Raw genomic sequence first — 18,264 nt, 5'->3', positions numbered from 1 at the left:
CCATCCCTTAATTATTTGTGTGGCCCTTTGCTGGAGGACTTGCTCCAGGAAGTCCCTTTCTCTTTTGTACTGGGGAGCCCAGAACTGGGACCCCACGTTCAAGGTGTCTCACCCAGGCTGAGTAGAGGGGAAGGATCCTCTCCCTTGACCTGCTGGTGACACTTCTCCTAATGCAGCTTATGCAGCTTAGGAAGCTGTTTGCCGCCTTTGCTGTGAGGGCGTGTTGCTGGCTCGAGTTCAGCGTGTTGTCCACCAGAACCAGGACCCTTTTCTGTAGAGCTGTTTCGCAGCCTGGCAGCCCTGCTGCATTCGACTTGCATGCTGGACATTCCCACCTTCCCCCCAAGTGTCCCTAGAGGTTTAGCAGGTCTGCCATGACGTGGGCCTGACAGGCAACCTTGTCATGGAGTTTGCGTACCTTGGTGCAGCATGCCAACACTGTCCTACGGGCAGCGTAGGCAGTCTGCGTACCCGTTAACTCCCGTGGCATTTGACATCTGTAGGTGGCTTATGCACCTCATGATGGCTGCTTGACGTAACTGGAGCGCTCCGCTAGGAAGTGTGGTCCCAGGGTTGACATCAATACTGTGTGCTCAGTCCGTGTACACAGTGTAGACAAGAGCACACGAGCTTGGTTCTGCACGCAGCTTTCTCTGTTGTGGGTATCTTTGTGTCTCACCAAAAAGTGAGCTAGTATCCGTAAGGTTTTGATACAAGGAGAATTGCTGCTCTTCTCAAAAGCCAGTGTAGATCTGTTGTTATTCTATAACCACTTTCCCCAGTGGTTTATAGGTGCAAGTAATCCCTTTTTTTAGTGTTGATCTTTCACTTATAGTAAGGAAAAAAACCCAACCCACAAACTTGCTTGTTAAACCAACAAAAATTACTAAGATTCAGGAGCAGATGTGGTACCTGTAACTACTTTTAGCTTCCTATCTAAGTTGTGTCGGATTGTAGCTCAACACTACATTGTGTTTTCATTTTTATGAAATGTAGGAAGCTTGGAAGGCTTTATGCATGTTTTGGAGCCAAGAAATCCTGCATGCAGATGTAAAAGACATCTTGTGAAATCTTTATCAAATGGGAATAATGTTCTGAAATAAAAGCAAAGAAATCAAAGATGCTCTGTAACATTTTCTTTGCAAATTTATGCCACAATGCTTCTAAAAAGGCATTAAATATGGGGTTTTTTTGTCAGATGCAAAGATGCAATTCCTAAATGCATAAGAATCAAAATGATAATCCTGGCTTTCCAGTCAACTCTTCTCTTTCTCTAAGTGAGGAAAACTTATCCATGTAATGCCAATACATGGAAGAATGAATTGCTTTAATAGGTGAACAATCAAAAGTACTGAAGCCTTGCAGTCCATCCTTGCAGAGAAAGATGTCAAAAAACCAAATAGATTATTTTTTCCCTTTTCATTTTTTTTATTGTGTGACCTTGTATCAGTGATGAAAATGTCTAATATTGCCTCTGTATTTGGAGCAAAAGTTCTTAAATGAATATGAAGGTCCTATGTAAAAGTTTTTTTTCCCCCCTTGACTTCCTGCCAGCAGGTTTTTGTTGTCTCAGAGATGTACAGCATTTAAAAGGTTTAGTCATTTTAGGCTAATAGTGGTGTTGTAATCCTGAAATATCCATGTTGCCCTGAATTAGGAGGATGAAAACTCCAAAGCAGGTTGTTGTTTTGCTCTAAATATTCAGCAGAATAATGAAGAATGAAAATTTCCTTTAGCTGCTCATCGACAGGCAGTCTTACACGGTAGCAACTAAATAAGGACTAGAAAAGAGACATGCCCAAGTCTAAACATTATAAATTATAAATGTTCAATAACTCTTCTGGAAAATAACAGTTCAGTCCAAAAAGCAGATGGACTTTGAAATGAGACTTAAAAAGTATTTGTAATGGTAGTAAGATCCCATGGAAGACTGGTGGTGTCTTCTAACCACAGATTGTTGTGATGAGCCATGTGTAGCTGTAGTGAAGAAGAGCACAGCTGTTGAAAGAGAATGAACCATTTCTGGAGTCCTGAAACAGCTGAGATAAAACCAGCTGGACGAAGCATCTCCACTTGGCGAAAGGAAAGGGGGAAGGAGAAGCAGACTGCTGAGCTCTTGAGGGGGGAAAAAAAGTGTTCTCCCTTTTCTGCTAATCTTGGATGTTCCTCATGACCAGTCAGTTAGCCAAATATTTCTGTTTTACAGGCTGAGGTGCTTTGTCATCTCTTCGTAGCCTTGTTCTGGGCTGTGAATATATGCTCTTGGAGGTGCGCAAGAAGAAGGAATGTGCCTGGACTACATATGCTGATGTAGAAATGATTAATGTTTTAGGAGACTTTTTTCTTTTTTTTCCTAACAGTGGCTGTTTCTGCTTAAGCTGAGCAGTATTCGTTTTATGCAATGTTCACGAAGTTTTTGGACTGAACTGCTAGTACTTCTCAGTACTCCACAGAGGAATCTCTACAAGATCTGGACTGCACGAAGTGCCTATGTCTGAAGCCTGTTCATAAATACATAGATGTATGAAATGAGATAAGGATGCATCGGAGAAGTACCTGTTCCCTTTTAAAGCTTTCTGCTCTCATTGAAAAGTTTTCCCCATTGCTGTCCTGTGTGCAAAGGGCAGTTGTGTCTGATAAGCAGGCTTCACATTGCTCCTTACTGCTAAGATCCTAGCCCCTGGGTACCTCACTCTTCACTTCCCTGTTACAGCCCTCTGGCACCTTAGCTCCACTGGAGCTCGTTACAGCCCTTGGTGTAGACCACAGAGATGTTCTTCCTAGCTGAGGCAGTAGCCTCAGTAGCTTAAGTATTCACTTAAGCTCACTTCTGTTGCTTAGTGTTTGCTGAACCTGCAGAAAGTCTTCCAAGAAGTTATCCTCTGCTCATGAGGGAGAACACTGCATTTATGATCCTTGCCACACATTAACCTAATTTGTCCTTTTAATTCTTAGGAGCTAGGACTTAATGATGCTCTTTCTAGCTGGGAAAGAATGAGTTTCTGTTTGACTCTCAGTAGCTAGCAATGTCACATGGTTAATGTTTGGGGGGCATTAATGTTTTGCTGTATTGCTAAACACAAATATCCCACTGGATATTTGGAAGCTGATTTGTTGCAGTACCAGTTGGGATTTTAAAATGAGAAAGCTCCCAGGTCTGCCCATTTTGTGGGGCTGCTCCCCAGAGTCTGTGGCTGTGTTCTTCAGTCTGTCAGAGAAACTCTTTGTCAGTAGAATGAAATGAGTATTAGAGAAGACCTACTAACTCTATCACTGTATGTATCTTTACAGAAGACTTTATAACTCTCCCCGCCCTGCAGTTCCCTTTGAAGGTGACCAAGGCTGACTGCCATGTACACAAAATCCTCTTTAATCTTGCAGAGTGTGTGATTATTCTTACACTGGGTGTATTTGTAACTGACAGGACCAGGCTTGGTGTATCACTGCATGAAAGAAAGGCTATTGTGGCATATGTCAGTTAAATCATCTAGGTGGTAGAAAGTACTTCTTTTGGATTTTTTTCAGATTCTGCTTTAGGAATTGCCTCTTCACTGCTAGTGCAGAGAAGGCAGGTGGGGGCAATTTTGAGGGGTAGCAATCTGCATGTGCCTTGTGCATGGTAAATGGCCAGGTGTGTGGTGCTGTACTCGCAGGTTACCTGCCGCAGTAAGAGCGGGAGGGATGACTTCTTGCTGAGACTTTTGGAGGTGGGAACCTAGCACAAGAGGAGCCCCTTGGGAGTGTGCGATGGCAATATAAATTTTTGTTAGTGTAACTAACTAAAGTGTTTGAGGTGGGGTGTTGAAAAGGCAGAATGCTTTTCGCTTGTGACTTGTCACCTTGGGTGAAGAGATTGGCTCCATCTGTTGTCATTTAAGATAATCACTGTTCTTCAGACAGCGTGATGTTTTCTGTCAAGTGGTATTATCATATCTGCTTTTGACTCTCCATTATTTAAACATTCTTAGAAGCTTACAAAACAGCTCTCCTCATGCATCTGTATTTTATTTGGTAAAGGTGTTGGAGCCCAGTCCTTTGTTGTCTTCACATTTAACTTTGAGAAGACACCACTGATGACGGTCAGGTTAGGGAAGAGAATGAGGGGATTCGGTCATTTAAAAAAAATGTCTAGAGGATTCTCGTTGTACTAAATTTTTATGTGTAATAAGAACATTTCTTTTTATATTGATCTGATTAGCACCATGACTGTGTCCAGCAAGAATCTGCCTGTGGTGGCCTGCCTGCACCTGAAGTGCCTGTGGGCCAGGGGGGTTGTGCCTCCCTGGTAAGGAGAGGGGTTGGCGTGACAGTTGTGTGTCACACGGAGGAGACACTCGTGGAGGAAGTGTGCATGCAGTCCCATGACACGTTGGGCTGCTGATGTAATTAGTTTATGCTGAGAGAGGAACTCTTAATTACAGTCTAGTAGGATGGCAAACCACAATCAAAACAGTGACATTTGTACACGATGTGAAGCAGCTCATTTAATCCTCAGGCAAATCTCAGAGGTCAGGTCCTTTCATCCCATTGCCTCGTCTTGGCAGAGTTCCAGTGCCGAGGGATAGTCCTGTCCTCGCTCTGTAATTCCTCCACCAGACAGCCTCCCTAGCCAGACGAGACTGTCTCTCTCAGCCGTATTACCTCTACAGACCTGGTGAATGCATGCTGTGCTGGAAACACATTTTGGTGTTGCTTAGTTGTCTTTTAAAGCAGTTCTCAATGAGCTGCTTCCCTTCAGCCCCCGATCTCCTCCCATCCTAGCCAGGGTTGCATACATTCGAGAGTTTAGGGAGTCAGGATGCGAGGAGGCTGCTGTGGTTGGTGAGAGATGAAGGGAGAGATGTGTAGGTTTCCAAACACGTACAACGAGATGGCACCACACATGAATGGGAGGTGGGAGGGCTGGTTTACTGGTGTACGGGGTTTAAGGGGAAAAGGAGAGCTAGCAGGCTGAGCAAATGGCAGACTGTGGGAGGTAAGGGCAAAGGCAAACCAAGACCTGAGAAGAGAGAGAAGGGCAGAAGGATACAGTGAGTCTGAAGCTGCTCTGCCTGTTCAAGAGAAATGCAGGCAACCTCCTTTGATATACTTCGAGGAAAGCTGAGGGATGACCTCAAACTTATTTTGGCCAGTGCTGTCAGAAGTGCTTGTAAATTGTTTGTCTTCCACCTGATTTTTAAGAAGTTCTGTGTGCGTGTTGCTCTGTAACTTGACAAATGACAGGAAAACCAGTGAAAATTTAGCTGTATGCTAGCCCGGGAGTTTTCACAAGCAGGGAAGCAGAAAGCATTGGCTCTAATAAAACCTGCACCTTCTCAGAGTTACTTCCGTAATGGTGGTGTACTGAATTGCCCAGTTATGTTCCTTGTGAATATGACATTCAAAATATTTACAAGAGCCGCTGCCTTGGAATGTCTCACTTAGCTCTGGGATGGTGGGGACTAGCGGCTGGGGTGGCCTCTGCTGCCTTGCTGCCGGGTGGGGTGGCTGCAGGGAGTCTCCATCTCGTCCTGAGCTTTGCTTTCCAAGGAGTTTATTTAACTCTTGTCACTTATTTATGATGTTCTAGCCAGCTTTTATGGGAAAGTGACATTAATTCACGCAAAGTTAGCTGTAGGCGTATATAGCTGAAAAGATACCAAGAATTGTGTGGATTGGAAAGGCAAAGATATAGTTGAAGACAGAACACTGCTTTCCTTTCCCAGAATACACATAATCAAGGAGATAGGATTACATTAAATGGGTTGGCACCAAGAAATGAAAAGCTCTTTTAGGCTTGGTCTTGAGAGATATGGAAAGTTCTTGTTAAGCAGTAAGCATCCGAGGAGCCTCTCGCCTTTCAGGTACTCAGACCTTTGCAGGATTGAATATCTGGAGACAGTTTTTATTTTGTTTCATTCATATCTAGTTGCCAAGTTGTCTAATATCTCCTTGACAGGGAGAGACAGGACCTAGGCAGCTCGTATGGAAAGATGTATTCCAGAATAAATGATAGTTTTGTTGTTAAATGTTCTTTTAGGTCTTGTAACTTTTTAAAGAAAATGACTGAAGCCATGGCAGCGGCAAGTTTCTGTGCTTCTGTCAGAATATTCCCATCAGTGCATTATTTTTGCTGACATGCTGTATGACTTTTGAAACCTCAGATTAAGGGAGAACCCTAGAAGAAAAGTGATTAAATGTCCTTAGTTGCTCTGAGGTACCTGCAATGCAGTTCTGTTGCATTATTTGAGGTAAGAATACCTAATTTTCAGCCTGTTTCACAAAAAAACTAAAGATTGTGCAAGGTTACAATAAATAACAGAAACAAGACTTTTTGAGAGGTTTGATGGAGTCTGTCTCAGATGGAAGATTATCTTATCATATGGATATGTTCTGCTGCATTTTCTATTACATGTGACGTAAAAGGTTTGGCTGTAATTTCTTTACAGTTCTTTGACTATGTAAAGCAGCTAATAATGGTAGAAAATGTATACTCTGAAGATCCCCGGTGTAAGTGACCGTGAAGTCTAAAACAGCTTTCCTGAAGAGTTTATATTTTTGAAATGTAAGCAAGGTACATCAAAGTAAATTCAAACCTTACGTTGCTGCATATTGGCTATTAAGTAGTTTCTGCCCATTAGAAATGCTCTTACTCCATGATACATGAAAAGTGGCTTGTTCTTTTGTCACTAAAGGGTGACCTAATTCATATTCATTATGGGATTGCAGTATGAGCACAGGCTTCTCTGCTGTAATCTTACCACAGAGTTTACCCAGTGGCAGTGCTGTAGCAGCTGCCTGGTCTGCTTCTGTTTTAAGGTAAGAAGAAATCAGACAACTACTGATGAATGCTATTTGAATAAAGAGAATAGAAGCATGGGAGGTGGTATAGAAGTTGAGAAGTTAATGCATATGTTTTCAAAGTAATTTTTCTTTATTACATTGCTAGGATCTAGCATGGGTGTAAAGGAAGTAAGGAAGACACGTCAAAGAGTCAAGTAGTTGAAGAGGAAGAAATGGGGAAAGGAGAATGCGGAGCCCGTCCAGGCAGATGAGATGGATTAGAAGTATTACAGGGAAAAGAGACGGAGATCAATGAAGAGCAGGTCAAATGACTCCTGAATAAGCAGTGGAGCAAGTGGGTCATGCGTTGATAGGTGACCAGGAGATTTTGTAGATTAAGAAGTCAATCTTTATTGAATGGAAGAAGTGAGTAATGGTTAGCTACAGTGATAGAGGATGTGGGTTATATTGTTCATCTTTATCTACTGTGAAAGTAGTTACACGGGCAGTTCTGAAGTGTCAGCATTAAGATAAAATCCTGCATGACTGACCTCACTACGTGTAGTCCCCCTGACTTCAGTAGAGTATTTCTACTCCTAAGTTTTCAGTATTTTACTAACCAAACTCACAGCATGAAATAAACATACCTGAAGAGCTCTTGTAAAAAGTATGCATTTTAAGATCTGGGGGTATAGAAAGGTGGCTTCTTTAACATTCACAATTCTAAGCATTCTAGTTCACTGTTGAAAATAGGGATCAAAGAAACACTAGATTTTAATTTTCTGTAGAGAATAATGGCTTTATAACAGATACTAAATTATATTTGTCCTAACTTATGGTCTGTTGGACTACTTAAAGTTGAGGTGGAATCTCCCGTCGTGGGGCAAATGTAACATTTCAGGAGAACCGAGTATTCTTGCTCTTTTACTGACTTTTTGTGGCATGTTACTTAACTCCTCAGTAGTTTAAATTTCACTATTTTACTATTGAGTCAGAGAATATCTGGTATTGTCCTTACTTATTTCAGTTATTAAAGATCAACAGCTTGCTTTATTACACTTTTTCTAGGCAATACATGCAAAATGATTTTCTTAGACATGCCTTTCTAATATGGCTCTAAAGCATTAGAAAAGTAGTCACTCCAAACTAAGCAAAGATCTGCCATTTCTGCCTTGCTGGGTTAATGTTACCTGGGTTTAGATTTTATATTGCTGGATAAAATCTTTTCAGTGAAATCTTTTAGTGAAGCTGTCAGACATATTGATGAAATTTGTCTTTATATAAAACATTTCTTTATGAAGTTTTCTATAATCCCTCCCCAAGTTCACATCAATGTGCTGTATATTTATGAAAGGTGCTTATGGAAAGTTAGTAAGTATGTATGTTAGCCTGTATGCATATTAGGATAATTAGTGTGCTGTGGATGAAAGAAAAAATGAATGGCAAATGAATATGTGTGTATGCCTACTTTGCCCTCCTTTTTGGTGGAATTATTGAGCACCTGGTGTCAGGAGGGGAATGGGTTGTAACTTCATTAGAAGAACTTAAGAAAAACCTTCCTTTGTTGTAATTTCTCTTGAAATAACTGTTGTAGTATAGTCTTTCATTTACATGTATATGATTTAAAGTCTGTAATATATACATTTCTCAAATGCCTTCATATGTAAAATCACCTTGGAAACTCATCAGTCTAATTGATGTAGTTGGTATATTGTAATTCTTTTTCTTTCTTTGTGCTGTCTCACTTTAATCTTGTTGGGTTTTTTGTAACCTGTTGACAGATTAAAATAAATACTTAGCTAGTAACAAGCCTTTATTTTTTTTTTTTTTCATATAAAAGCTTCTAATTGGTCATGGCTTGGAGACACTTTGTCCCTGTCTGTGCCAAACTCAACAGCAACCAAAAAAACCCCTAACAACAACAAAAAAATCTAAACATAATTAAGGGTTTTGTAAATCACAGGAGATACATGGGAAAAACTGTTAATAACTTAAATTCCATAATTTGTCTTGTGCCACTTATCATAGTGTGAAAAGTGGAAAAACTTCTTGATTTTCTTTGAAGTCACAAAGAATTGCATGTTTTATAGTGGCATTCTTAGAACTTATTTTGCCTCCACTTTTTTGTTACAACTTTTTGGCTGGGCCGTGATGTGGGGCAACTGACCTAATGTGCAAGATACAGAGAGTGAGGGGAAAGCACTAAAGAATATTTTATATCCTGGTACAATATTTCTGTTCCAATAGGATATTAAAAATAATACTTAATAAAGGAAAGTGGAAGAAAGTTGGAAATATAATTCATAATAGGAGGACTTGGCTTTAAAAACTTGAAATATTTGCACTTCATAATTTGCCTGCCTTTGTTGCCAGTAAAATTATTTTCAATAATCTCTGTGCTTTCTCAATACATTATGTTGTGAAAAAGTAATTACTGAAAGACCTAAGGTGGTACAGAAAAGCTATTCAGACCAAAATGTTAATTTTCATTCAGGGACACAGTAAAAAAATTGTGTTTGAATTGTAAATGGTTCCCACATGTATAAATAAAATAGAGAAAAAATAATTCTGAATTCAACTTTCATGTTATGTTAATTAAAACAGAAGCTTAGCTGAGTAACTGTATTGGGAAATACTTTTAAGATGAATAAATTGCCATCTGTTGCTTACCATAAGTGTTCTGTATAGTTTGTTTCATACAGATTCTTTCTTGTTTTGCAAGTGGTGAAGCTTTGGGTTTTTTTTAATTGCTTCTACAGGAGGCATTTTTCCCTTGCTGCCCCGTATGTTTTACGAAGATGGTAAATTAGCTTTCAGTGCTCATTTGTTCGTCCTGCTGATCCTATCTTCAAATCCACCTGGAGTCTCCTGTGAGACCCATGGGATGCAGGTGTGAGGCTATGATGCTGAGGAACACCTCACCCCCCCGGGCAGGCACCCTGAGCTCCCAGCTCTGGTGTAACCGGCCTCCTGCTCACTCTTCGTGTCGCATTTTCCATGCTGATGCTCATATCCCAGGGGGTGTGAGCGGGCTGAGAGCTGGTGCAATGCAAGCCTCTGCTGGGTGATGAGTGCGGTCCAGTGCTCTGAAGTCACATAGGCTGGGACACCTGCATCTCCTGCTGCTTAGGGGCTGGCTTGAGCATCAGCTTATTGGCATGGCAGTGGTTATGAGAGCAGTTGGTTGTAACTCCCCTTACTTCTTGTACTTCCCAGAGGAATGCTCTTGCTTCTGGCATGGCAGTGATTATGAGAGCAGTTGGTTGTAACTCCCCTTACTTCTTGTACTTCCCAGAGGAATGCTCTTGCTTCTGTTGGAAGCGTTGAAGGTTTAAAAGTGAAGCATCAGGACGGACTGTCATTTTTTGCAAACCTGACCTTTGAAATGTATTTTTTCCCAGTTGGCTTTTACTGAGGTGAAGGGGAGCTGTGTGTGGTCAGTGCTCCTGACGGAGCCAGCCGTTCGCTGAAAGAAGGAGCTGTTTGGCTCAGCAGCAAGAAGCAGTGGAGGTTCAGGTCTGCAGGTGGTTTTCTGACCTCTCTCACTCCTCCAGTTCACCAAGGGTATTTCCTACTCTTCACTGATGGATAGACTTGACTTCGCTTGTCACCATGTAAAGTATGTTTTTATAGCTCTTAAGTGCGTAAACATGTATTGCTACAGAGTTATTAGCATCTCTTTACTTTGCTGCTGCTTGTGGTACTAAGATGCTTTTACCAAGGTCTAATATAATAAATTATAATTCATTAAATAATTGTTTAGGAATGTACGACTTGAGCTCGTTATACTTGTGAGGGCTAGTTTAAATTTTGTTGGTAAATGGAAACTATTTTCCGTAGTAGTTTCGGACTCTGAACAGCTGAAGCATCTGCAAACAGATTCAGCAGAGTGAAAGCAGTAAAACCAGGACTGCTTGGGCTCCTCTCCTCCCTCCTGTGTGGGAAACATGATGTTTTCTAACCAGATAGTGGGAATGTTTTCTTCTGCAGGCCTGAGTCACTTGTGAAGAATTCTGAGATTAATGCACAAGATTAATTTTCTCACTGCCACCTTCTCCATTGCAAAAATGGAGGTTTGCTTGGCTTTGAATTTTTCTCTTGTTTCTTGCAAAACTTCAGGTACTCTGAGCATCTTTAGTACAGATTCAAACCCAGGTTTTCTCTGTAAAATCTGTCCTTTCCTTTCAGCAACTCTAAGCCCAGAAACTGATGTAAGTTTCTTTCAGACTTAGCTTTTTCAGAGTGCAGCAATTAATCTTTCTGTTTGCTCTGGTGCATTTTGTGCACTGGTGCAATATACAGAAAACATTCTGTTCTCAAAGAGCTGGGAACAGGAGATTTTACTTCTTCAGAGTTCTCTAGATATACAATATCAATTTAATTAAATTTTGTCCATTTTCAACATAATATTAATGATATATAATCTGTAAATACATCTGTTCTCAAATGGCATTTATATTTAGTACTGGTTTCTCTAAAAGAGATTATGCTCACTGTCTTCTTTCTTAATTAAGCATTAAGAATTATTGAAAGAATTAGTCTTAAGTACTAAAAAGAAGAGATAAAGGATGCCTTCTTGGGTTGCTCTAGAGCAAGCACTACTGTCTACGTATTGAATCTCATCAAAGGCTCATGGCTAACAGTGGGCCAGTTCTTAGTGCAGGTGATTTTCCTGTGGCACATACTGCACAGATGTTCCTGCTGAATTTGAGTGAAAAGACTTAACAACTCTTTCTGAAATTAATTAGCTGCCTGTTGAAGTAATTTTAGCAAAAGCAGTAATACAAAAATGAGTTAATGTTCCCATGGCAAATGCACCCTTGTTGATATTTTTTTAAGGTTTAACACACATAGTTGAAAGCCATCTTAAGTGAAAGGAGTCCAAATGGCTTTTTCTCTGTCGTGTGTAGGTAACAACATGCTCCGTGTGCTAGCTCTAAAGGAGCAGGGGCAAAGCTCCAGGTATCTTCCTTTGCACTTTGGCCTGGGCATAGGTTTCCAGCACGAACTGCAACAGCTTTGTCCTGCTCTAACCATCACTGCTGCTTTCCAGGCTGCGGGGGAAATGCCTGGCTTTCCTCCTGCCCTCCGGTGTCCCAGTGCTGCTGTGCACAGAAGAGGGAGAGGTGACACAGAGGTGATGATGACAACTGGCTCTGGGCTAACGAGTGTCTTTCTGTCTCATTTGGTTAAAAGGAAATGAGTCTGGAGAGCTAGGAGGAAGAAATTGAGATGCTTCAAATGAGTATGTGTGTAACCTGGTATCACAGGTACCCCTGCTGTGCATCATGTGGCTGTGCGCCTGCTAATGCTGGTCGGTTGTGCTCTCTTTGATGTTCATCTGGTTGGAGAAGTAATTATTCCAGTCAAGCCTAAAAAAAAAAAAAAAAAGAAAAGAAAAGAAAAGATAATTTCCATTTTAGATAGGTTGCTTTCTCAAAGAGGTTTATTTGTCATGAATGCATGTAAAATCCTACTCCGCTGATATCATTGAAATTTCTGCCACATTCTTTGTTTAGGGTAGATGTTTACTCAGGGTACCTGTAGTATTGAGGGGCAGAGATAATCTTGCAGGAAATGTCCCATTCTGCTCTTTGGGATTCTGGTTTTCCACTGTGATGAGCGGATCATGGGGGGCAGGAAACACTAACATTAAAACTCTTGAAAATTTGTCATTTCATTGAATCAATGAGAAGGCCTAATTAGGAATTGAAAAGATAATTAAAATTTAACGGGCTGCTAAGATTTGTATGTCACACTGTCATTTTCAATAGTACTTTTCTTTAAATTATTCATGACTTTTGGGGCTTTTTTTCTTTTCTGGCTTCTTGCATCTGTTTGATTGCTTATTTCAGTTCTTCGTATGCCTTGTATTTTTCTTTGTCTGTTGTTGATACCCTATGTCATTCTGTGGTCTCCTTGTTTACGTTTTCCTGCTTTTCCTCCATAGTACTTATACTCTGACTCTGTTGCTTTCCTACTCAGTCTCATGTTGTGTACTCATAAACTCCCCATTAATTGTTTCTTTCGGGTATTCAAAACTTGCTTCTACAATTCATGAGCTTTCTTTTGTTTGTTTCTTGTTATACCAGAATCAAGACTGGTCATTATTTATATTTACTGACATAATTTTCTGAGACTTTTGTATCATTATGTAGAAACAAAGGCAAGCATATATTTTGTGTGCATAAAACGGTTAGAAATGAATTACTAGCGTAATGGATAAAATCTTCCTCTTGATTCCAAGAAAGTAATTTTTTCAGTTGAGCTCTCTAGATAACCTTGTTATTTTGGATTGTCCATATTCAGATCATCCCCTTTCTATTTTCCCCATATTAGTCCATTATTAATTTAGGACTTATTCTCTGATCAATGACAAAGTTCAGATAACATGGATGAAAATTCTGATTTAGTCTAAGTGGGAGGGGAATTGGTCTTAGTAAGACTAATTGAAAATATCTGAAGCACCACATAGATCTTAACAAGCCAGCATGTCAGGTTAAACCCAAGAGGAAACAGACTGAACCATAAACTGCAAAGGGCTTCCTGAGCATCTGGGGCCTTCTTTGAAGACATTTTTTTTATTTATAGTGTATGTTACCCCAGTATGTTTCTAAACAGATAAGACAGAGGAATCGGAGTCATAAGAGTAAGGAAGTGTACTTGAAATTTAGCATCAAAAGCCTCATACTGTGTTTCAGCCTGACAGTTGCTGTAAAGCATTTGGAGAACAGAAAGGATTAAGCCCTGGATCTTGAAGGATGCACGCTCATACTTGAGTGGTGAGTAGGAGGGTGTGGTCTGCATCTGAGATTGATGGTGGAATTCCATTCCTGCCTCTACAAATGGTTCCTCTCTGACCTTAAAATGTTTCCTTGGGGCTAAAATAAAATCTGGAGGAAAGTGTCAAGCTGCAAAGTCATAATAGATATTTGAAATACTTAGCTTTTTCTGGAGAGACAACTACAGCCTTGAGCATGTGCCTGAGCTCACTGTGCTGTGGGAAGGATGAAGCAAGTGCCATAACATAGACCTGCCAGAGTGCCCGACAGGACTGCACAAGACCCAGAAAATTCTGGTACTCCAGTGTAGCTTGGCAGGAAATGCAAACTCCAGTTTCTTGGAAAAGCTACAAGCCACTGGATTAGAGAATAGCCTAAGATCAGGAATCTCCTCGTTTGTCTTATACTGGCACTGGTATATAGGTTGGGATGTTTTTTTTTGGTGGTGGTGGCTGTTGTTTTTTGGGTTTGATTTGTTTTTTGGTGGGTTTTTTTTCTTTCCAGAAATATATCCCCACATCTGCTTAGTATGCTGCCCATGAGGCTCTTCTGTAAAAGAAGAACCTATTTCCATGTGTTTTGAATGAAGGCTTTGGTCATCCTTCTGTTCTGTGAGCATGTGGCCTTTTAGATGTACCTCTGGGAGGCCACTTTCTGAACTTCCCTCTTTTGAATCACCGCTCTGTGGACCTTAGGGTGGTGTGGCAGGGCCAAGGTATGGAGGATTGACTAGACTGACATTTTATTGATCATGCCAGAAGGGCTGTAGATGCCTGGGCAGTCTGAACACCTATGTACGGTCCCTGTTAAGCATCTAACACAAACCTTTCATCTTGGCCTTCCCACATGTAAATTGGAGCAATTATTGAGGACTAGATAGTTCACACAAATGTGGATTAGCCCCCTCTGCTGCTCTGTGGATTCCATATGCTGTACATGTTTCTACTAACTTAGCTTACAAACTAATCATAATTGATTTGTTCTTACTAGTCACAAGTCTCAAATGATGTGAGGTATTATTTCCACTTGATTTCAAATACTCAGCTCAGAGGAGAGTAGAGATGTTGATTTTTAAAATAAAATCAAACACAGTCATTCTTTATGCTCTCAACATCTAGCAAGAAACAAAGGTTTACCTTCTGATTTTTCTCTTTATAGGATCTTCTGTAACAACTAAACGATAATCCTTAGGCTGAACTCTTCTACATTATTAATATGTCTTTTTGAGGTCTTGCACTCTTTATGCTAAACTACAACAACATGGCATTGGGACCATCAGTAGCAATTGGGACTACTTTATCACCAGTCTTCATCATTATTCACTATGTAAAATCTTTACCCAGAGGACATGTACTTATTCTTCAGGGACAAATACAACTTATGATGTCTCTAAGCCTTTCTATGGAGTGCTGCTTTTCAAACGTTTCAAAAGACTGCTAAAAATGCTGTGGAAAAGCCTAGTCACCAAAAACCTGAACATTTCTGTCTCTCTTGATTTACAAAGTACTGACTGAATCTGCAAAATAAATACCTTCAGGAACAATATGAGAAAAGTTGTGAACCTGAGTCAGGCTATGTTTAGCCCTTCTGGAAAGGTTTTCCTTCTGTCCAGCCTTTTTGCCAGTTAAGACATTAGTAGAAAATCGTTGATAAACAAGGTATGAAAGCAGAACAAATGTGTGGTCTTGCTCCTGCTAACATTTCCTGGAAGACTGATGTGAACTTCCTTTAGGGCAAGGTTGTGTCCCTGTTTATATACAACAGGGAGAGAGAAGGTATGGGATCTATACTGGGGTGCTGTAGCAGCTCTGCCTTGCTGGGTAGCTCTCACTGAATTCCTTTCTCTCCAGCTAGCTTAATTTAGCTTACCGACATTACTAGGGACCCTTTGAACGTGGCGTCACAGTTTGGGATTCTACTTCCTGGATTTTTGCTTTCTTGAATGATGTACAGGCAGACCCAAGCATTTCAGAAGTGAATATTGATTTGGGGTACCTCAAGTTTAGGTTGACCAACCCAAGCCATTGATTTTTTTTTTTTCAAAGGTTGAGGGCTCATCAACAAATGCACCTCAAAGAGCTTCACGAAGTGAGTGGTTTTAGCCTAATTCTAAGGCAGTGTATTTATACAAAAAAACATACCCCATGTCACAGAGGACAAGATTGTCACTTTGCTGATTCCTGGAGGCTTACTTGCTGTTAAGATTTGGGAGGGGGAACACCAGAAGCAACACACACTATCTATCCAAAGCAGCAAGCTCTGTTGTATAAGGAACAAGAACAGACTGAACCTTTAAAGTCACACAAATGTTTCCTCTGGAGATCCAAAAATGTGTGAAGTATAGAAGATCCCAATTTTTGACAAAGACTCTCATATTTATACATCTAATTGGAATAAAATTTGGCTGGTTTGCTCTTTGCAAAGCGTAAGTAGGACTTCAGTATTTTTATTAGTTACATTGGTAGTTGTAATTTCTGGGCTGGATATTCTTTAACATTCAGTGAGGAGCTAAATTGACATCCTTGGCCAATTTTGTGTGTCACATGTTGCTACATACTAACACTACTTGTTGTATGAGTGTTGATTTGAACAGGACAAGTCTCTTGCTCAGAGTAGCCTGTCTGGTGCTAAAGATGCCTCAGCTTCAGGAAGCACGCTATAATTAAACGCCAATAGAAATTGTTAACTTGGCAATAGCTCAAGCACATTATTGCAATGAGGCCTTGATTTCTTTTATGCTAAGGTAATGCTAGAGCAAATGCTTGATTTATCCTGAATTTACAGGACTGTGACAGATCATAATCTCGTTCCTGGGCATTAGAATACTTCCCTGAAAAATAGGAGGAGGGTAGTCACTTTTTATCATTGTACTGTTGTTTTTATTGCTAACACGGTATTCTTCATATTTTATTCTGAGTATAGTCCTGTGGGAGCTGCAGAGTTATTAGGCAAGGTTAAAAGCACCAGAAAGGCAAAAAGCCTGGGTCCACTTAGGAACAACATAGGGCAGTATTGCATATGTAATAAGAATGGGGAAAATTCCCTGCTTTGTAGATTCAGTAGGATGTATGAATTTCCAAATGTGATTTTGATGCCTTTTTTTAAAATAAGACAATAAATCCTATCATTGTCAAGCTACATTTCAGAGATGGTAGAATTTTTTTTCCACCCACCCCCTGTTTGCCTCCAGCATTTAGCCATATTCTTGAATCTAAACAGTATTCTTTGAATTTTTGTACTTGGATTTAGTATTGAATAAAAAACTCACAATATTCCCAGTGAGAAGCAAACAGAAGATGCAGTACCTCAAGCTGTAGTGTAATTTTGTTACCGAAGATTCTGATGTGCATCTGCTTGGTTAAGCAATAAGGTTATTTATTCTAATGTTTGGACCAGGTGGTAAATGAAGTGAATGTCTTGTATACAGAAAATTTTTACACTGATACTTAGTCATTTCAGAATAAAGGAATTTGCACGTTACTCAGCTGTTTGTTCTTCCAAAAAAATTCAGCCGCATGTCTCTTGAGTTCAGTGCTAGAAACAATAAATTTATATTCATCAGCTCCATTGTGCAAAATTGTACAGATATGGCAGTTAATATGATAGTGCTGAGCAATTTGCTTCTCGTTTGCTTAACTGAGGATGGGATTCAAGCTTCACGTTCTGAGTGCCTTTCAATCTGGTGTATATATGATTAGTGACAGTGAGTCACTTCTGATGGGAATTTTAGCTTTTTCTCACGTGATGAGATAGGGAGACTTTCTGCTCCTCCCACCACCAGTTTAAAAACACTGCACAAGACAGAAGGAAGGAAGGAGGTAATCTTTCAGGTTTTCAGAGTTGCACTCTAATGGAGGAAGTGAGGAGATAGCCAGTCCACTGACATTTGCTGCACAGGTGTCTGCAAACCAACCAGGACAGCTGAGGTTGGGATAAAAGCGTAAGTAGATGGTTACTCGCTTGAGAAGCTATCCATTCTCACTGTTCATTTGCATAATTTAACTGGGAAGACTAGTCCAGAAGAAGGGGGGAAGGAGGATTTGGGAAGGAAATAATTCTGAAGGTGCAAGAAGGCAAATCGTGAAGTAAATCCTATAGGAGTTCATTGTAGGAACTAGTGGAGCTCTGGAGACGCGTTTATCCCTGCTGGAAGCAAGCTGGGGAGAATATAATGCTTTGTGTACCCAGGTTAGCTCAGAAACTTGCTGTAGCTGAATGTGAAATAATGAAGGCGTGTCTGGGGAACTTTCCCTGTGATTGTAGAAAATGAATTTTACTCCGTTTTTGTATGTGTGTCTCTGCATAAAGAATATAATATGTAGTTTGATTATGAGATTCAGTTTTCACAGAATTCATTCAATGGAGAATGGCTTCCAGTATTAAGGAAGTTTAAATGGCTGCAGTTCACGTGTACCTAGAGGCCTGATACTTGGAAATGCCTAGGCACGTGAATGTGTGAGAAGTCCTCAGGGGCATTTTACAGTGTCCAAACAGACTGCTAAGTTAATAACTACTGATTGCAATAGGGCTTAGGCAACTGGCTTGCTTCTGTTTTAGAAAGCCCTGCTAGACCTCTGTGTGTAATTTTAGACTTCTAAGTAATATTAAAATGTGGTTTGATATTTAAATGTATATGCTGTTTGTAAAATTTGAAGTCTACCCCACATCACTTGTGACGGAGTACAGACCTCCTGCAGTGCCTTGTGGTTTTTAGCTTCTG

At 40.3% G+C, this 18,264-nt stretch overlaps 1 protein-coding gene across 5 annotated transcripts in view; it reads left to right on the top strand.

Annotated features, from left to right (window-relative positions):
• The window catches only part of ARHGAP6 (Rho GTPase activating protein 6), a 337,142-nt gene that overhangs the window by 194,319 nt on the left and 124,559 nt on the right, over positions 1-18,264 (top strand). The window contains exon 1 of one of the 5 annotated variants that reach the window (XM_055802150.1): positions 17,370-17,484. The exons of the other annotated variants lie outside the window; for them this stretch is intronic. The gene's annotated coding sequence lies outside the window, so the exon portion shown is untranslated. Of the gene's footprint in view, positions 1-17,369; positions 17,485-18,264 lie in introns of those variants that run through there. 5 annotated transcript variants of the gene reach the window in all.

Source organism: Falco peregrinus, chromosome 4 (assembly GCF_023634155.1).
Source record: "Falco peregrinus isolate bFalPer1 chromosome 4, bFalPer1.pri, whole genome shotgun sequence".
Classification (NCBI taxonomy): Eukaryota; Metazoa; Chordata; class Aves; order Falconiformes; family Falconidae; genus Falco; species Falco peregrinus.
This window is presented reverse-complemented; position numbering and strand designations above follow the sequence as displayed.